This window comes from Lepidothrix coronata, unplaced genomic scaffold (assembly GCF_001604755.1).
Source record: "Lepidothrix coronata isolate B3197 unplaced genomic scaffold, Lepidothrix_coronata-1.0 Scaffold137, whole genome shotgun sequence".
Classification (NCBI taxonomy): domain Eukaryota; kingdom Metazoa; phylum Chordata; class Aves; order Passeriformes; family Pipridae; genus Lepidothrix; species Lepidothrix coronata.
Window position 1 is genome coordinate 427,932 of NW_016690317.1, and position 23,265 is coordinate 451,196.

The following is a 23,265-nucleotide window of genomic DNA, read 5'->3' on the forward strand; positions in this document are numbered from 1 at the left end:
CAGGGCACATCTCCAGGATGAAGGACCAACCACCCCCTCCCTAAGATCTTGCTTTATGGGGAACTTGCCACCGGCTGCTGCAAGAGAGGAGCCCCAAAGAGGAGATACAAGGACTGCCTGAAACAACATCTCAGCCTTGGCCATATTGATCATCAGAACTGGTCTGCTCCGGCCTCCAGTCAGGAGACCTGGAGACACCCCATCTATAACGCTGCTGATGCCTTTGAGAAAGCACACAGGGTCACTGGAGGAGAAAAGACAATGAAAGAATCGTGTCCTGCAGAATATTCCACCTAAGGAGTCTTTCTGCTGTGCCTTTTGCAACTGGACATGCCTGTCTCCTATTGGCCTTTTTAGCCACCAGCGTGCTTGGAACAAACGTGGGGAGAGCCCTTCCCAAATCTTCGTTCCCGAAGCCCGGCCATGATGATATTTTCAATGCTTCCAATGGTGTCCAAAGCAAAGAGCAACTTGAAGTTGACCACATTTGTCCAATGATGCAATTTTTGTTTAACAGAGTGTCCCAGAAGCCACACTAAAATATAAGATTTACCACTAAAAGTTCTAAAGTTTCCTCCACAGATATCCACTCTTGTAACAACTGAGAACACTTGGGGTCTTGGAGCTGACATTTGGTTCCATGGAAACTGTACATTTTCACTCTCAGGGTCAGTTCTTCCTGAAGGCAGAATTTGGACCAACAAATTTGTCACTCTATTAATGGACCATAAAATAAACTTCAGCGCCTCAGTTCTGCCAAATCCCCACTAAGTGTTGTGCGGGAATCAATACCTTGTTTTTATCTTCTGGAAAGCTCTTTAAATCTTAAAGAACATGAAGAACAAGAGATCAAAGGAAGCATTGGGAAATGACATGCACAGTGAGACAATTTAGAGCTAAACCAGTGCCAGGGATTAGGAGTGCTGAAATATGGAAGGGCTGGCTGGAATTCTCCTGGAGTGCTGAGTTTTTTGTCTGAGGAAAACAGGGAACAGCTGGGCTTTTCCTGAGAGTGATGAGGACAGGAGGGATCAAGAACCCAATCTGAAATCCCCGATTTATTAGGATCTTCCCTAAAGCTGATATTAGACTTTAATTTTATTTTTTTAATTTTATTTCTTAGTTATTTTTTGTTTCATTTCTTAATTTATTTTCTATTATGAGGTAGCCCAAGACGAGGAATATTTAAGGGGCACAGGAGAAAATACATTATTTTGTTTCTGTTTATCATGCACATTAAAACTGCTCTTTCTTCTGGAGAGAATTAAAACAGGGGAATATCTCTAAGCAGGAATTACAGAGGTGTGTGATAATTGCCTGGCATTTCCATCCTCTCTGGAAGCAGGCTGGAGCTTTAGGGGAAGCATATTGTCCGATTCATCATCTTCCATGCAGCGTTTTTACTCCTAGCAAGGGACATACCTCATAGGGCTCAACAAGTTTTAGAAACACATTCTCAGCATGGACAGATGGTGTTTAAGATGCCTGATGAGAAGGTTGACTTTCTCCAAGTGTGGCAATGTCAGGAGAGGAAGCAGCTCCTTGGGTTGTTGTCTCGTTTTCCAGGAGTGACCAGAGCTGGGAGCAGAGCCCAGAAAAACATCACACGTGAGGCAGCATCGATGGGAGGCAAAGCAGAGCCATCCAGCCCCGTGCTGGCAGGAGGAAAGGCTGGACAACTGGAATTGTTCAGCCTGGAGAAGAGAAGGCTTCAGGGTGACCTGATTGTGGCCTCCCAGGACTGAAGGATCTGACAGAACACATGGAGAGAGACTGTTTACAAGGGATTGCGGAGTTACTTAGGCTTCTGGTAGTCTGCAGTTGGTTTTAAAGTTGTTTTTCTTTTGTGAGGGTGGGAGATGGGGGAGGGATCAGGAGCTTCCCTGGTGCTCACCTTTTCCGGCGCGAGGGCCGCCTGCCTCAATCTGGAGTTCACCTGGGGAGGACCTGTGGGGCGAAAACGCCTCTCCCAGCATCACCTGAGCCCTCGTGGCGTGTGGGAGGTCTCTTAAGATAAAAAACCTCTACCTGGCCACGCGTTGGGGTCCATATGCCACGGTCCGAGGGGGGATGGGGCCGTGACACAGCACGGACGGGTCCGGAACCAAGGTAGAGGTGCAAATGGAACACTTGATTGAGCTGTGCCGAGGTTTTAGGGGTTTGGGTGGGGAAAGGGCTAGAACACGAGGTGGAGCATGAGACAGACAAACGGGGGAACAAATCGGGGTAGGGACACAGGCAGAGGGGGAGGAACGTGGAAGGAAAGGGCGAATGGGAACTGTCTCCTCTCTGCAGCTTCTCCAGCCCATCAGAGAGGGGAGGGGGAAGCAGGAGCAGCCAAAACTCGTGTCAAGCCCGGGCACGGCCAGGCTGTGCACTGTGTAGTGTGGATGCAATGCAATATACAGATCTGAAACCACATTATGATGGTAAAGTCCAGATAATAACTGTAAGGTCCATTTAATGAAGTCCTGTCAATCGCTGTATGTTTTCTCCACGCCTGGAACCTCTCCCACCCTGGATCTTGTTCCTTCACAAGGGATGGAGGGACAGGACAAGGGGGAATGGCTTCCAACTGCCAGAGAGCTGGGTTAGGTGGGATATTGGGAAGGAATCCTTTCCTGCGAGGGTTGGGAGGGGCTGGGATGGAATTCCCAGAGAAGCTGTGGCTGCCCCTGGATCCCTGGAAGTGTCCAAGGCCAGGTTGGAGCAACCTGGGCTAGTGGAAGGTGTCCCTGCCCATGGCTGGAGGTGGCACTGGATGGGCTTTGAGGTCCCTTCCAACCCAAACCAGTCTAGGATTCCACAATTCTCTGAGTTTCTGAGCTTGAAATCCCAGCCCTGCTGAGCCGGGCAGCTCTGACCACCCTAAGTGGTGGCTTTGTGAAGCCCTTTTTCACCCCTGCTGTACTTGGGAAAGAGATCCTAAAGAGCTCCATTGCATGTTCCAAAGCAGGGATGAGTTCCTGGTGTGATTTGCACCATGAGCAGTGCCAATAAACTGGCCAGACTTTTTTGCCATGAATTTGCAAAGCTCATCAAATTATACTTTAATAAAAGAAAACAGAACATAATTTTCCCTCAGCCTGGGGATATCCTGAGCATTCCAAGTTCCTGTGGTTGCAGGAGCTTCCCAAGCAGGGTCCCCCCCACATCAAAAGAAGACTTCCCACATTCCTGACTTTTTATTTTAACATAAGAACAGGAGCTGGGAGAAACTAAGCTTTTATTTTAGTGCAATAGTGAGGAGAAAGAGAAATTATTAACTTCTTAATTTCCTACCAGAGGAGCCTTCAGGGTATTTGAGAGCATCCACAACTCATAGGCAGCTTCCTATCCCATGTATTAAGCAGGGAGGGAACAGAAAGGCCATAAGAAACCTTTCAGTAAAATTTTATTATCTGCCTCTCTGCTGCTTCAATATCTCAATATCATTTTGTCCAAGAATGGTTTGAATATTGCATTCTCTTGAATACTGAAAAGATTTCAGTGTTGAGGAGGCTGGAAGCCTTTCACTTTTTATATTCCACAGAAATTTTATGTTTTATTTAATATCTTGGATGAGAAAACCTCTACTGGTTGAAGATTTTTTTTTTTACCGTCTTGCGAAGGCTTTATTTTATTTGAGGTTAAATGTATTAAAATTATTCAGAAAGAAATTAAATAATTTCTAGGTACATTTGTCAGTATTACCATTATTATCAAGTACTTTTTAAATTTTTCTTTCTTCACTGATACTCTTAATTGGCTCTTAAATGGTTAACTAAGGTTTACCATCATCCTATGTCCCTAAAGCCCAAGGAGGGCACTAATCCCACTCCTGGAAGGAAAATAAACCATCACTGGAAATTTGTCAAGGTCTTCCATCCAAGCAGAAACAATTAACATTCATTGTTTAAGATCATTCTTGTTCAAGATCACTCTGTATTATTTTTTGCTAATGAAAGTAGAGAGTTAGTTAGTTCTTTCTGACTAAATGTTTCAGTCAGGTATCCTTTGTCTCAAGTGGAGTGGGCATTTGGGAACAGAACACGGCACCAAACCTTGAAAAAACCTTTGGGAGAGACAATTATGCTCCACAGTATTTAGATGAACTTGCCTTTTTTTTTTTAATTGTCTAAAAGGCCCTTATTTAAAATTTGTGTAAAGTTTTCTTTCACCTTAGCTTGTCTTTTGTTATGGATCATTTGGGGGTGATTGACTGGTATTTGTACATCAAGTCTGATGAAGATGGAAAACTTGGAGCAGAAATACTTTCAAATGAACCAACAGATAACCAGAAACTGCTTTTACTTGTGCCAACCAATTTCTGCCTTAAATTTGATGTCAGCACACTGTGATTGCAAATTCACGTGACCTGTGCCCACAGTGGTGGATCTTGACTTATGGTAACTATTCACAGTTTGTTTCCAATGAAAAATGAAATTATTTTTTTATGAGACAGAAGTTCTGGTTTGCAAGCACTTGATCTGTTGTGATTAGATTGTAATTTTTAGGTGTTCCCTCCTTCCTTCTGTGTGTGCTGACACGGAATTGCGTATTCATAATCCACAAATAAAACTAAGAAGAACTGAATGGGGTTTCCAAGGAGCTGCTTCTCCAAGGTGTTGAGGTGTCCAAGGCTGAGGCACAAAGATCAGCTCTTTTATAATGCAGGTCACAATATAGCTCTTAATTTTCCATCTGAGATGCTTAGCTGCATCCTGCTGTCTTAGTCATTAATGAAATAAATTAACTTCAACTATAAATAAATTTATAAGTTTAGATCTTAATGAGGCAGTAGAGGTGGAAACAAAGGAGATGTGTGATGAGTGGAACTGGGGGCACTGTGCAGGCACAGCAATGTGAAGAGTAAGAACCATCTTCTGCCTCTGATCATTAAAGGACTAGAACTGTCTGCTCCAGTCTAACAGAGGTGCAGCTGTTGGTTACCTAATTGGGGTTGGAATGTCAGAGACTGTCAAAAAAAGGATGAGAAAAAATGGGTGTGAGAGTCCACCATTGTTGTGCTTGAGAGATGACTGTAAAAGACACACTTTTTGGAAGTTATAGTCTGGCTTTAGCAATGAATCTGTCCACCTGAAGTAGAAGCTCCTTCTAAAAATCCTAAACCTAGAGTGTCTTTGAACTCACCTTTCTCTGGAAAGGCAAAGCAGCCCATGGAATATGAAGTTTGTGTTGTGGGTTTGTCTGTCTGCCCTGGGCCATGGGAAATTCACCCTGTTATTCTCTTTATTACAGATGTTCCTAAAGGTGGGAAGGTTTCTTTTTTAAAGACACCTCCTGCCCTCATCCCTCAGATAAAACAAACCCTCTTCTCGTTGAATTATCTGAACTACAACATCAGCCAGGGGCAGCAGAGGCTTTGCAGTGCCTTGGCTGTGCCTCAAGTCCTGTGTCCAGTTTGGGACCCCTCACCCCAGGAAAGATATTGAGGGGCTGGAGCATGTCCAGGAAAGGGAACGGAGCTGGGGAAGGGGCTGGAGCAGCAGGAGCAGCTGAGGGAGCTGGGGGGGCTCAGCCTGGAGAAAAGGAGGCTCAGGGGGGACCTTCTGGCTCTGCAACCCCCTGACAGGAGCGGGGAGCTGGGGGGGGTCGGACTCTGCTCCCAGGGAACAAGGGACAGGAGGAGAGGGAACGGCCTCAGGCTGTGCCAGGGGAGGGTCAGGTTGGATACTGGGGAAATTCCTCCATGGAAAGGGCTGTCAAACTCCAGTGGTGGAGTCCCCATCCCTGAGGGAATTTAACATCCCTGTGGATGTGGCACTTGGGGACATGGGTCAGTGGTGCCTTGGCAGTGAACTCAGTGATCTTGGAGGGCTTTTCCAACCCAAAGGAGCCTATGGATCTGTCCCATGACCCAAGGACTCAGTGTCCCAACCTCCCCTGAGAGAGGAGGTGGCTCCATGGGATGGAATTTCCTCATGGAAAGGGTGGTCAGGCTTTGGCAGGGGCTGCCCAGGGAGGTTTGGAGTCCCCACCCCTGGAGGTGCCCAAGGCAGGCCTGGCCGTGGCACTCAGAGCTCTGGGCTGGGGGACAAGGTGGGGATGGGGCACAGGGGGGGCTCCGTGGTGTTGGAGGGCTTTTCTGACCTCACTAATTCTGTGATTCTCTTCTCTGCAGTCTTGTGAAAGGTTAAACATCTTCACACCCTCACTGTAATTAGGATGGGATGGGACGGGACCTCCTCCCCACCGGCTGCCAGCGAGCCCTGGCTCAGCCAGGCCTGAAACACTGGGAAAGGTCAGAATTGTGTGAATCCCATTAAAAACTACATGTAGAAATGCAAGCTTTGTGCTCAGCACTTGGTCCCAAGGCCATATTGTGGACCTCAGCTGGTCAGAATTGGCCACGGTTCATCTGGTTTGTGCTCAGTGCCAGGGATTAGAGGGGTAGGAGCTGAGCTGGGGCGCTGGGATGCCCGTGTGAAGTGCAGAGGGAAGAGCTGGGTGGATTGAGGGCAATTGGCTCAGTTTGACTCGGCCACCAGGGTGGCCCTGTGGTCCAGATGGCAAGGGCTGAGCGAGGAGGAAAGCAATGAAAACATTCCTGGCGATATCAGCTGCATGTTTTGTCTTAGAAGAGAGTCTCGGAGTGGCTGAAAATGGAGATTGCACACTGTGCCACTTGTCATGTTGAGGAAACGAGGGTTTGGTGCAGCTTCATCAGTGACTTTTATTGGAATTTAGTTTAAGAAGAATTCAGGAAGCAGGAAAAGCTACTTAATGCGTGAGTAGAAATATGGTGTCCTGGGGTTTTCATGTTGCTGGAGACTGCCACGAATTTCACGCCAGAAGAAGAGACCAGGGAGAACAACACGATGCTGCAAAGTGAGATGACAAACAGAAACCTCCCTCACCACTGAGATCATGGCAGTGTCTCAATCCCATTTTGTCCCTGTAACGTGTTTATGATCCAGCTTTGCCCAGTGAAATGCAGGATCAATCCCACTCCTTCCCTGCACTCCAGTGATTCTGTTTTTCCTGGGTGAGCACGGGAATGTTTGTAAAGCAGAAATGAGTTTTGTCCTCGTGGAGAGCTTTTGAACCCCGAGGGGGGAGTCACACAATGCAGGATCCACCCCTTTTTTAGCAAATGGAATTTAAAAATAGAACCAACTCTTGGCCTGGTTCGTTCACCTGGAGTTTCAAGGAGCCATTTCTTAGGCTGAATGTGCTGCCGTTGAGAGATCACGGACGTGCTAATGGCTGTTCAGTTGAGGTTTGGGCTTGTGACATAAATGCTGCACTGAAATTAATGTCTGGCTGGGATTCAGGCTCAGATAGGCTATTTGAAGATGTATTTTGTGGCACTCAGGTTTTAAGAAATGTGAGATAAGAGTTATTCTATTTTTCCAGTCAGTCCCCTGGGTGAGTTGTTTTGATGAAGCTTGGCAGACATACAAAACTTGCAGAGATCCCATCTTTGAGTCTCTCTCTCTTTTTTTTTTAATCATGGGGCCTTGTCACAGTGTCAGAGAAGAGCAGAACCTGTAGAGACAACCAGTATGAAAAAGGGATTTTTATTTTTAAACTATAAAGCTGCAAACAGTACAGAGTTGGGCTGGCTGGCAGAAAATGTGCAAAATGCTGTAAGTTTTGCTTTTCTTTATTGAGAACTGCAGTTAAAAATGCCTTGTGTTTATTCAGCATGGAGAAGAGAAGCTCTGGGTTGACCTAGTTGAGACCTTGTAGTACCTGAAGGAGATGACAGGAAAGATGGAGAGAGACTATTTAGAAAGGCCTGGAGTGATGGTATAAGGGGGTGTGGCTTCAGACTGACAGAGGGCAGAGTTAGATGGGATATTGGGAAGAAATTCTTCCTTGTGAAGGTGGTGAGGGGCTGGGATGGAATTCCCAGAGAAGCTGTGGCTGCCCCAGGGTCCCTGGAAGTGTCCAAGGTCAGGTTGGAGCAACCTGGGCTAGTGGAAGGTGTCCCTGCCCATGGCAGGAGGTGGCACTGGGTGATCTTTAAGGTCCCTTCCAACCCAAACCATTGCATGATTCCATGTGGCTCTGGACAAGAAATGGAGAAAGGTCCCATTTCTGATGGCTCTGCTTCCCTTTCACACCTAATTTTTGAGAACTTATTTCTAAAATGAAATTGCTTCAGCACTCTGGCTGTAATATAATGATACAACAAGTCTGTAATCCCTTAATTCTCCCTTGGTCATTTGGGGACATGAATCTGAGGACTCTGGCCAATGTCCCCTGCACCCTTCTCAGGGCCCAGGACTGAGTTCACACCCCCAGTGAAGTTGGGCTGGAGAGCAAAACCAGCACCACCAGCACAGCCCTGTGGCCTCTGAGCTGCAGAGCTGGGGTGGGTGCACCTGGATCTGCATGTCAAATTAATTAGCTGAAGCTTAATTAGCTGCAATTTAATTAATGTGTAATTTCTTATTACTTGACTGGAGCACACAAACAGATGCCCTTTCCCTGCCCACTCCTGACTTCCTCTCCCTCAGAAGGTGCTGGGGCTAAATATGAGATCTATGGAAAGGACAGGAAATTAGGAGTCATTTCCACATCTATTTTAATTTATGAAGAACATGAGACCCTTTGACTTCGAGGACATCAAAGCAGAGCAGGTTCTGGTCCTCCTGTTCAGAGCTGCATCTGGTTAGTGCTAATAAATGGGGTGACTTGGGGTGAATTGTTACTGATGAAAAATAGCAACTATTTAGTAGAATAATAGTAAATAAAAATAAAACTATGTAGTAACTAATAATATATGAATGAAAAATAGCCTTCAGCTCTGCCTTATAGCAGCAAACCACCCCTATGAGTTTTCCACCTGTTTCCTCCTCCTCGTCACAAAATTGTTTATTTCTTCTTTATACAGAGTAATAACATTTCCTAGCAGGAATATTATTTCCTTCCTCTTAATCATGCAACCTTCCTATGACTAATTAGATATCCAACTGTAACAGTGCCCACAATTACAGTCCATGTGTGTGTGGACTGTTCCTTTAGTCCATCTGACCAAGGCAAAATCACTTTTTCCTACCCAGATTTAGGAAGTCTTCAAACACGGTTAAGGAACTGATTTTCTTCATTGCTTTGCCCCATCATTCTTCCAGCCTTGTGGTGATAAATTATGCAACAGCCACTCAGAGCATCTGAGACTCTCCTCTGTTTAATTTGCTCGGAGGAAATCACCATGGCAGTAACTCCAGGAGCAGGGCTGCAACTTGATATATTTGTTAATAGAGTCACACTGACAATATCTCCTATGATGTAATTGATTGGAAAAGTAGCAATGTTCCCAGTGTGGTCTAGCAGGTAAACATGCAATAAATTAAAAAGTACAACGAGGGGAATAGTTGCCCAAAGGATAATAAACTGCAGTGATGTACAAAGCACTAAAACCCAAGGGCTTATGCAGCTGTAACCATTCAAAAGGCACTTACCAAATTACAGAAACTAAACAGGATTTGGCTGCATTAGCAGGAGGTGGGAGAGCTCTGGGGAAAACCCAGGTGCTGCAGATGCTTTGTTTCAGCAGGTGCTGCTCATTCTCTAAATAGGTATTTAATCAGGTCCCCAGGAGGGGTTGAAAGGGAAGTGAGGCTGAGGATTGTTTGTGCCTGGTGGTTTCGTCAGAGTAGCTGGAGAGCTTCTGCTGCCTGTCAGGTTGGAGGTAATTCAGATTTCTTAAATGTCCTGAGAATTCATTAAGTGTCCTGAAAATTCTGCTGTGCCCATGCAGGTGTTGGTGTCTGGGGGTCCCCTCCTGGAGAGCAGCCTGTGAAGTGCTGTTGATGTTCTGAAAACTATGTTTGGGCTGGAAGAAGGTCCATGACAGTCATGCTGGAGAAGCCTGTGTGGTGTTAGAAAATGAGGGTGTTGTGTTGTCTTTGAGGTGTCCCTGGGGGGACCCTGTTGCTTATTGAGGAGTCACTGTAATAAAAGAGGCTGTTACTGGTGGCATGAAATGGGAGAGTGCCCCTTGATCAGCAACATCTCAAGATCCTTTTTTCTTCCTTTGCTGTGCATCAGGTCTACAGGAAATGCCTTTTAAAATAGCAGGAATGTTCTAGAACCGCTCCTGCTTTATCTCAAGCCTGCTTTGTACCACTTTTTACAGTACTAAAAAGACTAAGACCTTTTACATGTCTATAATGGCATTAGAATAGATGAGAATAAAATCAGGTTCTTCAGATCAGAAGGTTTATACCCTGAGCTGCCAGGCAGGCAGAGAGGATTGCTCCTCATGCTCTTATCTATGTTTTAGGATCATGGATAATGTCCTGCTGGCCAGGAGCTCAGTTGGCAGTGGCACCTGCCACCCTGTTTTTTTGTCTGTATCTCCTTTTAAACTGTTGGGAGATGTGAAGCCTTACTGAGAATGTTTTTACCAGTCAAAGGATGAGGAATGTAATCCTTCTCCCCCACCCCCAGCAGCATTCCAGGAGCATCTCTGGATCTGTTTTGCAATATTTTGCCATGCAGAACTGCTGTTGCTTTTCTATTTCTCAGCATAACCCAACCTTTGCCACCTTCCATTCAGCCAAACCCCTGTCACTTTGTAAAATCTGCTTACGACAAATGGCACCAATAAATTTTTCTGCCACCCAGCCTGATTTGTGCTGGTTCTGGTCTCGGGGATAACACGGGGTCAGCACTGCTCTTTCAGGAGCCTGTGTGATGCTGAGTTAAAGCCCTCCAATGCCCTTCCCCCATGAGATGGAAACTGTTTTCAGCCAACGTTTCTGACAGTCCCAGAGACCTCCTGCTCTGTTTTTCCTTGGTTTATACCTATTGCTGAGAAGAGAACGTTGCTCTCTCAAATACACGTGATTATAAACGTCCTCTCCTTTCATCTCATGTGCTTTAGGTAAACTTCATCCTGTGTGGTATTTGGTGCTTTTTCAAATGTCTGAATTCCTGTGGAGATCAGTAGTTACAGAACAGGCTAAAATTTAGTCCTGCAGTGCCCCTCCATTGTGAAGGGGTTTGCAGAGGAGGGCAGCAGCAGCAGCAGTATCTCAGCTGAATCGATTGTGGTGCTGGGCAGGAATACAAATGCTGCAGGAGCCCTCTGGTGAACTGCAGCTCAGGATGGGGGAAGCAGAGCTCTCGGATTCCTGCTTGTGAAAGAGGATGTTTTGTGTAATCACAGGGAAATCACTGGCTCTCTAAAATTCATCCCTTCTTTTTACCCGCGCTCCATGTTTTGTGTGACAGCCCTTCCTTATGCACTGCTACAGCCAACTTTAAAAGACTGGCTGAGAGGTCCCCTCTGGGCCAGCTGGTTTTATGTGAACAGAACACTGGGGCCCTGAGCTGGCTCTTGCTGTAGAGCAGGAATGGTGCTGCAGGGAGATTGATGTGTCTCCACGTGCAATGGCAGCTGCCCAAATTACAGCCTCGGGAGGACAAGGCATCGCCAACTTCAGCTGCAGTTGGGGCTCCACTGCTCTGGGTCTGGTCTATGGGTATGTAAATTTGTGTGCCAGGGAATTAAACCTGTGTCTGAGGTTGGGGGTGAGAGAAAGGTTGGAGTATAAACACATAAAAATTGCAATAAAGTCTCTAGATTTCCCTGCATTTGAACCACGCTGGATCTCAGTTTGGCGCTTGTAACGTGGCAAGATGTTTTATTGTGGTCCATTCCCACAAGGTGAATTAAAGTAAGGATTAAAAAGCCCTTATAAATCAGATTTTATAGTCGCCTGAACCACCTGCAAACTGTTGGTACTTGTTTTCAAAATCTGCCATCATTCTGCTGTCAGATTGATTTTGGTTTCATTAGCAGAGCTGGCATTGCCTGTGCTGGCAGAATCCACTGGCTGCATAAATTACTACGGGTAGAATTGTAAGCAATGTCTTAATTTTGTCAACAGCATTCCAGAGTGCCAATGATCCCCTTTATATGCACTATTTTTAATTGTCTTGGCTGGATGGTTTTTTTTCAGCAGATTTTTACCTCTGTGAGAAATAACAGAATTACCTGAGCCTGTAGTAGTTACAACAGATAGGAAGGTGCTGTGTGTGAGATCCAAGTAGAACGTTTACCAAGGGGCTTTGTGATCAGTTTGATTCAAAGGGTGAATTTTGAAATACTGAGAAGTGAAGAGTGTTTTGGTGGCCCTGTGTAGCACAAGGATAGGATAAATATATTTCCAGTTTACAGGAATCTCTTCTGGGCAGAAAATACAAATGGAAGGCGATAGTTTGAGCTTTGCTCGTTGTGAGGGGTTTAAATTTTGGTTCCCAAAGCTGTGTGAGTGCTACAGGAGATGGGAACTCTGGATTGTGGAGGAAGAGTTCAGTTCCCTGTGGCTGTGCAGCCCCTGTTCCATCAGCAGCTGGTTTGCACAGATGAGTATTTTGCAGCCTGGCATAAAGTCTGAGCCTCCAGCACATCATATGTGACCAAATTCAACGTCTGGAGTGCTGGGCTTCACCTCTCCTGAAGGTTTCACCAGTGTTGGTTGCATTAAATCTATAAGAGAACATAATGGGTGCATGGTCTGTGTCACAGGCTTTGGAATTGTCTCCAAATGGTTCTGTATGAATGAGGTGTCTATAAATGTGTAATTAATGAACACGAGAGGAGCTGACAGCCAGCAACCAAGCCTGGGCACTATAAATCAAGGGGAGCGTGTGCTCAGGGAGTCACTTTGAGCCACAATTGATTTTTACAGCTAAGGACTTGGTGTCAAAGGTACCTTTTTTCTCCTTGGTGGTGAGCAAATATGGGCAGAGCAGTGAGAGCCGTGTTGGGACGGACAGAGGGCATTTGCAGTGTAAGTGTGGAGTTCATGCTGTGGTGTATCTCTTCAAGAGATGAGGTGGTTGATAGCTTTGTTCCCTTGCTCCTTCAGAAGCATTCTTTGTTAGCAATGCTCTGCCTGTTCAGTGTAATAGGAATGGATTTGTTAAATGTGAAAGAGTCCCTCGGTTTCAGTTGAAAACCCTTGGCAGATTTGCTAATGCAGGTTTTACAAGCAGACATTTGTTTCTCTGAGAAACCAAAGAGAGAGCCAGAGAGTTCCTAAAAGCTCTTCAGGGCTGTGTGCTGTGCTCCAGCCTCTCCCTCCTCTCTTCCTTCAAAGCTCTGGACTGAGGTGACCGTGGCAGGAAAAGCTTTTCCCATCACTCAGGGCTGGATTCTGGCTGCCAATACACAGAGAGCCGATTTAGGTGTCTGGTCTAAGTCACCCTGAGGTTAAAGCCTGCTCTAAATCCTGTTAAAGCCAATGCTAAGACCCCATAAACTGAAATGGGTTTACAGATTTCTTCTTGTATCTTAGCACTTTTATAGTTTTATTGGTCAGTGGGTACCTTTTGGATAAGCTGTAGTTGAACCTGTGTGGGACAAGTGTCCTTATTCCCTTAAATTGGAGTGGAACATGTAACATGCAGTCTGGGAAGGCAAATAATATGTTGGTATTCAAGAAAAACTACCCCCAAGAACTGAGCCTGACCTTTAAAAATGATCTGCCTCTTTTGGTGGGCCGGTTGTTGTGTTTTATGTTGGGTGCTTTGTGGCAGTCCTGCTCCGACACCCAGGTTTTGGAATTTACTTTATGGAAGGTGAAATTAGTGAAAATGATTACATTTTTGATCCTTGTTATATGAACTGCCTTTAGATATCACACTACAGAAATCTGGCAAAAGCAAAGCTGAACTTTAATATACAGGACAGTGTTACCCTTGCCCACAGGATAAATTTTCTATCGTGCAGCATCATAAGGTCGACAGGGTTTTTTTTTTTCATTACATTCCTGTATTTCCATTCACTTCAGTAGAATTAGCCTTGATTCCCCCAAAATTGGCTGTGATAAAGGTTTTATTTTTTTTTTCATTTAAGTAGGTTTATTGAGATGAAGGTAGAAACACAACATTTGTGCCTCGAGTAGACAAGACACCATCGTCTGCCCTCCAAGGGGTGTGTGATATTGAGTATTCTGTTTTGACAGTGGGCCAAGCTAGGAGCACCCTCTTGTTGGCATTGTTTTATTGAGTGAATAACTGTTTGAAACATAGCCCTGTGTTTGTTTAATCTTGAAAGGAAGTGCCCACCAATGTGACAGAAGTTTTGGCACTTCAAATACTTTTCAGTCCTGACGATTGATACGTAACTGGAGGAGAAATGATTTAACTTCAGCCTTGATATAAGCTCAAGAAATAATGAGTAAATGACTCATTATTGGCTGACCTGTGACTTAGGATTGGGGTCGTGGTTCAGGGTTTTTCTGGAGTGTTACCACAGCAAGATCAATACTCCAGGGAAGTAAAGATTGGCTCTATATGTTTTGCACGAGGTAGTGAGCTCAGTAGGACATCTTCTGTTGAATTCTCAGAGACCAGCCTTCTGTGAGCATGTTTTATTCATTAACTTGCAAACCTTGTGAAGAAACAAGTGACAGCAATTATTAAACATTTGCTGCATTTAATTTATTCCCCTGAAATTCTGCTGTGGCTTAATAGCCAAGGAAAAAGTTTGGAAGGTGATGGAGCAAGACTCCATCTGTTCGGACAGATTAAAGGAAATGGAGGACAACTTTTAAAGGATGAATACTAAAGGTATTGTTATTGCTCTTGCTGAGCTTAATTACAGAGAATAGGGACCGATAAATATGTCTACAGTTGATATTGATTGCTCTGTGAATGTATACATCTATTTAAAGGCAAAGTCAAAGATGTTTCAGCTGGATATGACCCATCAAACCAGGCATAAAGCTGGAAGGGAAACGTTGGCCAGGTGAAAAGGGTGGGTTTGTTTCCCATCCTGCTCTGAGGTGTTTCTAAAAGTCACTCAGGGCAGCAGATGAGTGACCGTGTGTGTTCTTCACCTCAGAGGCTGGGCTTGAAGGGGCCTCTGGAGATAGTTTAGTGCACTCCCCCTGCTCAAAGCAAGATCTAAAACTGGAACAGGTTGCTCAGGACTGCATCCATTTGGGGCTTGAAGGGTTCCAGTGATGGAGACTCCACGACCTCTGAGGAAAACCTTATTCCTGGGTTTGAGGACTCACAGTGAAGAAGATTTTCCTTGTGTTTAAATGGAATTTGCTGTGTCTCAGCTTGTGCCAGTTGTTCCTTGTGCTGTCTGGGGGCAGCAGGGGAGGATCAGGCTCTGTCCCCTTCGTTCCTCATCAGGAACTTGGGCACACTGATGGGATTCCCTGAGCCTTCTCTTAAGCCTGAAATGGTCCTGCCACCTTGTCCTGTCCTTGTCTGACGTGCTCCAAACCCAGAATCATCTGTGTGACCTTCCTTGGCGCTTGTTTAGTATCTAATGAATAAAAGCTTGGATTTGGAATATTTCAGGTTGCATTCAGGCAAGTAATTTCATTTCCCAGCTGGGTTTCCTTGTCTGTTTAAATAAAGAAAAATTCAAAAAGCTTTGCCAATTTATTTATCTTTTTAAATTAGCACATTCCAGATCCAGGGGAGGGAAGAGTGGAAGGCCTGAGAAATTTTCATGTGGGAAAAAAAGAAAACCGAAAGGAAAAAGTAAACCAAAACCCCAAAGAAGTCAACCCTTGAAGAACCCAAGTAAAATAAATTCCAAGAAAAACGAAAACTAATGAATTAAAAAAAAAAACAACCAAACAACCCTTCAAACTTCTGAAGAAACTGTCTTTAGTCATTTAGATAATTTGAAAATTTCTGCCAAACTCAATAAACTCTCAGTTAACCTAAGTCATTGTTATAAAGAGTGAATTTAGAAAAAACAACAAATTTCCCCACTGAGACCAATAATTAGAGTTTGTGCTGTGTTTTATAATCATTTTTGATGGGGCAATAAGTGTGCATATTTTAGTGGAATAATTTCACCCTTTTTATAAAAAAAAAATAAAATTAGGGTGGAATTGTGGCTTTTATTTTCCTCAAAGGTTATCTGGATTTTTCTCCCCTGTGGGAACCAAATGCCCTGAAGACACACTGGGCTGCTTATCCAATTATGGCTGCTTTCCTAACTAATAGTTTTTAGATATTCACTTTTAATGCCTTTTATGCCTCTTGAAAATGCCAGCAATATTGCTCATAAATCATTGTCCTTTCCTTTAGCTGGGCTGGATTAATATAAATTCACTTTAATTACAATTCTAGCTGGAGCAACTGCATTTAATCCTACCTGGGTTTTGGGTGGGTATTTAGTGCAGCTCATTAAAGAGCAGTGGTTCAGGTTGGTGTCATTAGATGGGAAATGAGATACAGGGGAAGGGGGTTTATGTGCTGGTGGGTATTGCAGCTTTCCTTAAGGAGCATTATTATTTAGGGTTTTCTTTATCTGTGTGCTTTTCTTTTGGTGTTTTCTGCTTAGCACCCTATCATTGTGTCAGCTCTGTACACAGATTTGGAGGTCTTGGAAATACCTGTGTGTGAAACTCCCCCTGCCTGGAGCGTCAGAGGTGGAGGTGTGACAGGGAATGGGTCATATTTTGGGTTATTTCAGTTGGAGGTCAGTGGTTGTTGGTGGGAAGAGCCAAGACTGTGTCTGCAGGTGTAGGGTTGAGCCAGTGTTGCTGGTTCTGTGATCTGGGGAGGGACACCAAGCCCCATCTCCTGCATGAAGGGCTCCTCAGCCACCTTGGGTACACACTGGAGTATAAATGCCAGCATTTTATCTCCATGCTGTGCTAGAACCAACACAGGGAAAACAATCAGCTGTGTTGAATATGATAAAGCTGCTGATTTATATTGATGGGGAGTGGAATACAAACTGAGCCCAGAGGTGAAAACAGAGGTGGAAACCCCCACGTAGCCCCCTGCCTCTTTAGGGAAACATCTCTTTCTTTTGCTAAATATCAATCCAGGGAAGAAGACCTCTGTGTGCTTCGTTTTTCTTTGCTGATGTCCTGATTTGATTAAATTCACGGTGCTGCAAAGAAATATTGCCAAGCAGCCCAAGAAATAGTGTGGGGTTCTTCCAAAGCAGCAAGTGCAGCACAGCTTTGCCCCAGCGTAATTAGTGAGAGCATGGCTCCACTCACCTGTAAATCACTTTTTCTCTGCATGGGGCACTCCTGTTAGATGCTGACTACCTTCTTTCTATCAAGTGGCACAGCAACAAGTGACAATATTAACCCTGATGCCTGGGGAGGGCCTTGGGGAGCCTGATGCAGATGTGTCGTCAACACAGGGACTCTGCTTCCACACAGCAGTTTCATTTCTCTAGCCATTCATTTCTGGGCTATTCATGAAGTCATAATTTAGGAGGCTGTGATATTCTTTTTTTTCTTTAAAGGAGAAATATTGTGGTGTCTTACAGTTCTTTGCATGTCTCAGTTTCCCTTGGAAGTGTCACTTCTGGCATTTGACCAGGCACTAAACCACTTTCTTCTCAGTTCTATCACACTGGGAAAACATTTCTGAGAAAGGCCAGTCCTACTGGTTTGGGAAGGCAGGTAGTGTGTTATGGCTGAAGTGCTGTCTGAGCCTCTGGCTTCATTGTTTTAACTCTTTTTAAATTTTTCTGACACTTGGAATCACCAGAGGGAACTTCTGATCTGAAGGGCAAATAACTGACTTGTACTCATTTTGTACTTGAAGGAGGAGAAAACCACCTCCCAGCCAGCCTTACAGATTTGTCTGGAACTGTTTGGTGATCTCTCTCCTCTCTGTTCTCCTTTTCTTTCTTTCTGTCTTGGAAGGTGACCCAAATGCTTCCCCCTTGGCCCTGTGTTGGCTGGTTGTTGTGCTGGAGTGATCCCAGCCCCAACCACAGCTGCAGATCATTCTTTTGGAAGGATTCCTTATTTTCCATTAATATTGAAAATAGTAAATAGGGTTGCTTATGGAATCCCAGGATGATTTGGGTTGGAAGGGACCTTAAAGCCCACCTTGTTCCACCAGAGCAGTTTGTTATTGTGGTGAAGGGCTGAGGAGTCATTTTCAGGGGCACAAAGTAAGAAAGCTGAGAAGCTGGAAATAGGATCCAAGTGCTCTGGTTCCCCATCTTGTGCCCATAAACTCCCTGCCTTCTGTGGTCACTGTGGCAGGAATCCTGGTGGATTCAAGGATTCAGTTACTGAGCAGGATTGCACAGGAACATCAAGCAAGACTTGTCAGTTGAGCTGGTGTTCAGCTGGTCCCTCTCCAACAAAACCCACAGTCTCTTCACCCAGTACTGGGCAGAAACCTCCTGTCCCTTCCCCTTTGTTCCTGGGCAGTTGAGTGTTTGGGAGACGTGGAAGGCTCTGTGTTCTGAGCTCTCCTTTTGTGACATTGGAAGGAGTCACTAAGCCACTTAGTTTTTCAGTGCATCCCATAAAATGCAAAGTGTGTTTGATGAGGAGCCACTTACACAGTTCTTTACAGCAGGCAGACAGAGTTATGAGGTTGGCCAGCAGCTTCCTTGATGAAAGAATAAAGAAGAATTTTTTTTTTCTTCCACCCTTTGAAATGGGCAGAATAAAAATTTTAATTACTTGTTTCTCTATAAATAATGCAGGGATGCTATAGGTTGTGCTTATACACATGCACACAGAAGGCAGATGCATCTGTAGTGTGAGAAAATTGCTTGAGCCTCTCCCAGGTAGTAAATTTTCCATGTATTTATGACCAATAGTAGAGTTGCCCATGCACAGGGAAATTGTACGTCAAGGTGATCAGCAAAGGGCAGCAGGAAGAGTCTTTTCTCTCCTGTTAAGGCACTGGGGTCTCTCCAGGTAGTTTTTCCTGCAAAGAGGAAAACTTACATTATGGAAAAAACTAAAAATTATCACCTCAACAGCCCAAAGAGCTGCTTGTGTGTCAGAGCTGTCTGTTATCCACAGTCCTGCAGCCATTCCTCCTCCTCCTCCTCATGTGCTTCTTAATCCCTCAACCCACAGGTCCCCCTTTCCTTTTGGTTTGTTACGTTTTTAGGAGTATCCTGCACTCTGCATTTCTGTTTCTAAACCTGTCTGTGGGCTCTGACATGATGGGGATGTCCTGACCTTTGTGGTCTGTGTGGGATGCTGGACTTTGCATTAAATACTGATGGATGTATTTAAAATGCTCCTGCAGAATTACAGTTGCCCAGAGGAGCTGTGGCTGCCCCATCCCTGGAATTGTTCAAGGCCAGGATGGAGCAACCTGGGCCAGTGGAAGGTGTCCCTGCCCATGGCAGGGGTGGAACTGGGTGGGCTCTGAGGTCTCTTCTAATCCAAACCATTCCAGGATTTACAGGGTGAAGTGTGAAGGAATTTTTAGGTGAAACCAGCTGGTTCTTGAATATATGAAGATTGATAATGGAACTTTTGAGGGAAGAGGAGTTGGGAATGAGGAAAGTGATTGTCTACAGAAATCCATTACTAGGAGCTCCTATCAATATGGAATGTGTGTTGCTTTATTTCTTCAGGAAGAAATGAAATTGAGTCATATATCAATTAACCTTAAGCCAAATAAGTGGCTGAGGATTAATTTACTAGATAATACTGGAATCTGGGAGGATGGGGAGGATTTAGTGGGAACTATTTAAAATATAATTAATGCTGCTTTTAAATATATATATAGATAGATAACAGAATGAGTTGAAAAATCCTTTTATTAGCAAATGGAACATTTTCAAAGCAAAATAAGTGTTTAAGCTTCACTTCCCAGCTGCTGGGTGGGGATGTGGTTTTGTGCAAGACAGAGGAGGTTTCCAGAGGTGGAGGAGCATGTCCTGGTGTTAAAAAGACAGAATTGCAATGCTGAGTTGCTGGGTGGTTTTGCAGCTGCCCTCTAGGATGCTGATAATGCCAACCGGGGCTCTTTGCCTCCTGTGGGTCCTCTGCACTTGCCCTTAGAGCAGGGTTTGCCCTGTGCCCATTGCTCTGATGCCCTGACCAGCTTCCACTGGGGTCCTGAGCTGCTGCAGTTTCCACTGGATTTTTTTCCTCTTCCAGGAATGAGGTGCTGAAATTACCAGTTCTCTCTGTTTACCCTTTGGGGCAAAGTGCATCCTCCAAAGCTGTAAATATTTCGACTGCTAATTTACACCCTTGGTGTTCAGGGGGACTCTTTGGAGTGACTGATGGGCTGTGTGATTAGCTGCTCATAGCCTCCTAATTAGTTGAAATGTCATTTGCTTGTGTTGCCTTGTTGCGTGTTTTGCTGTGTGTTTTCCTGGGAAGGGAAAGCACTGGAAACCATTCGGCTGCAGTGGCACCACTGAGCTAGAAGAGCTTCTCCTTTAGCTTAGCAACCTGTTAAAAGCACAAAAAAATAATGTCAGCAATTATGTGCCAGCCTTACTTCAGTTCTAACAGCACAAAAACTGAATCTGGGTGGAATTTCTGTGCCCTTGGAGAGTCTGAGAGGTCCTGACTCAGAATTACCCCCGTGGAGAGCTTTTCCCTTGTGTACACACTGATTGCTTTGGGGTTTTTTTTTATCACTCTGATGCATTTTTCACTTGAAGATCTCAAGACCCTTCCAAGTCTTCTGCTGAATTGTTCACCTGCAACTCCAAAGAGTCCTGGGGTGTTGTTTGTTTTTCTGTCTCTGCTCCTGGTGAATGTGCTTCAGAAATCCGATGCTTTGTGCTGGGGATCTAAAATAGTCTCAGCATGTACCTTTTTGTGAGGTTTAGATTTGTTGCCTTATTTTCTGGCCCATTTAGCACCCAGGTTCTGCCCACTGATGGATTTCAAGTGCTCTGTTGAGGAGAGAGGATGTTTGTGGGTAAGGGTCAGATTTTCGAAAGGAATGAAGCCCTCAAGCTCCTTTCAAACCTTCCAGGAGACAATGTGATGGGATCTGCTATCACTCAGAGAATAAGAAAACCAGCCGGGTTGGAAAAGACCTCTGAGATCACCAAGTCCAACCCTTGACCCAACCCCACCTTGTCCCCCCCACCATGGCACTGATGCCACATCCAGGCTCTGCTCAAAGTGAGTGGTTCTGTTGGAGAAGCCAAATTATAAGATATGGTCTTTTATCATCACTGTTACATCAGAAGGAGTGGGATAGTATTTTTACCCATCAGTAGGATGCACAAGTGCCTCCTCCTCCTTCAAATTCCTGTATAAACTGATTTCACACAACTCAGTACCCTGCACTTTAGTGATTGGAAATGTCAGAGTGATTAGGGAAAGCTGCATTTTGCAGGTGCTGAAGTGTGGCTGCGGCTGCACAGCCTGGTAAGAAGTTTCAGATTATCTTAAGCTCCTGAAACACAGAGTTTTTAACCCACAAACGTGACATTTATTTCTCTTGTGGTGCAGATTATAGAGGAAAATGACCCTGCTTGGCTTCCCCTGCTTTCAGTTCTGTGTTTACAGCAGTTTGAGAGAACCCAGCCTCTGAAATTTATTTTGGCTCTGAGAAATCTGCCTTGTAGTAGCTGTAGTTCAGCATTTGCTTGAATACAGGCAATGCACTGAGATGATGATATTGATGATTGTTTCATTTTACCACGAAAGGTGGTGTTTGTTGGACTCTGCAGCTCTCACAGCCCAAACAACTGTTACTCTGAGCTCTGCAAGACCTGTTCCATTAGGAGCAGGATGAGCAGAGCCTGGCATTGTTAGAAACTCTGTGCACAGGCCAACTTTGGAGTGACTGGAGGCCAAAGGAAATTCCTGGGCACCTGAGCCTTTCAGGTGCTTTGCAAAGTGTGTCTTGGACATCAGGCAACAAAAAGGGCAACTCCAGTACCAACAGATGATTCACATTTGGACACAAGTGCTTTTAAAACAAAAGAAAACAAAGCCCTTATTGAACCTCAGATGAATGTCAAGTAAAATGAGCAGCTTTACAGAGAATTAACATATTAAAAGTGTTTCTTGCTCCCAGCTGGTGGTTTTATGACGCTGTCTCTGCACCAGTTAAAAATAATTCTGAAATAGCAAGTTCTTGGCCCTGCTGATGCTCTCGTTTTGGTTTTATTTTTTTTCTTCTTTTCAGATAAGGTTTATGAAGAAGAAAAAGGCTCCCTCTCATTACAGTTTCTGGTGACTTGCCCTTTGTCACAGGACTTGCTTTAGGTTGAAGTCTTTGTGGTAGAACAGCTGATGGGGGAGAGCAGGCATGAAGGAGTTATCAATATTAAAAATATCAATATTAAAAAATGACAGCAGCACCTTTGTCAAAGAAAACCTTTCATTATTTGCTAAAACTAGCCAGACCCTGCTCTCTTCCCTCCCTGTGGCTGCTCTGTTGCCAGGCTGCCTTTATTGAGGATTTTTTTGCCTTTTCTTGCACGTTGGCTTCTGTGATGAGCTGAATGAGAATGGATATGTCATAAGGAAAAACAGACACCTGAAGTCAGGTCCAGAAAGGTGAAGGGGCTCTGGAGTGTGAAATGTTGAATTAAAGGTTCAATTAAAGTCACTTACTGCTGTAAAATATCTCCCCTTCACTCCAGCTCTGCCTTTGTCTTGCCCCAGCAATGACTGAAACCTGCCTGAGGGGCAGAGTCAGGGAAGGAAGAGGAGCTTGGAATGGATCATTACTGCTTAAATAAGCATAAAACATCCTCTATTTCCCCCCCAGTTCTGCTGAGGGGAAAACAAAAACTGCCTGTTTCTCCCTATTTACAGGAGTGGGCTCATGGTAATGGCTGATTATGAAGTCACTCATAAGAAAGTAATAGCCTGAGTAGTGCTGTGGGATTAAAGCACAGCTTTAAATGATCCTACATGGGATCATTTGCACTGATCTGCAGCCCCGAGATGGGTTTGCATCCCATGATTGACCAAACGTTGCTGGTTTATTGCCCATGATATGTATGTACATGTATTTCTACTTCTGGAAAAGCAGCTTTTGTGGCAGTGATGTCGAGTCCACAGGGCAGGCAGGGGCTGCAGCTTCCCAGTGGCCTTCCCTGGGTGATAGAAGTGATGGAAGTGATGTCCAAACCAGCTCCAGACCAGTTGCAGGTTCCATTTGTGCCAAGTGACTGTGTTTGCCAGAGGGGGAAGGGACCTGGGAAGTGCCAGAGTTTGAGTGGAGTGGGTGAGTAACTGGAAAAGAGCCAGTTGCCATTTTTCTCTTTAATGAACACCCAGGCCTGAATTCAGTGGCAAATATTGCCCCAAGAAATCATGGTGACAGTTTATTTGCACCCCGGGAATGCAGGGAACTCAGTTGTGTAGCTCAGGGCTCTCTTGAATAAATGCAGCACAAGATGAATTTAAAAATAGCAAAATAGTTCCTCAGCCGTTTTCTGAGCTGGAAATTGTGGAAATGTCAGAGGACAGGATTAATTTTGTAGAAGAACCAGCTCAAAACATACATGGAGTCAGTTCTGCCTTGGATCTCCCTGTGGTGATGTTGGATGTGCTGAAACCTTTGGGTAAGAAAGACTTGGGCCGGATTTTGAAATATTTCACAGAG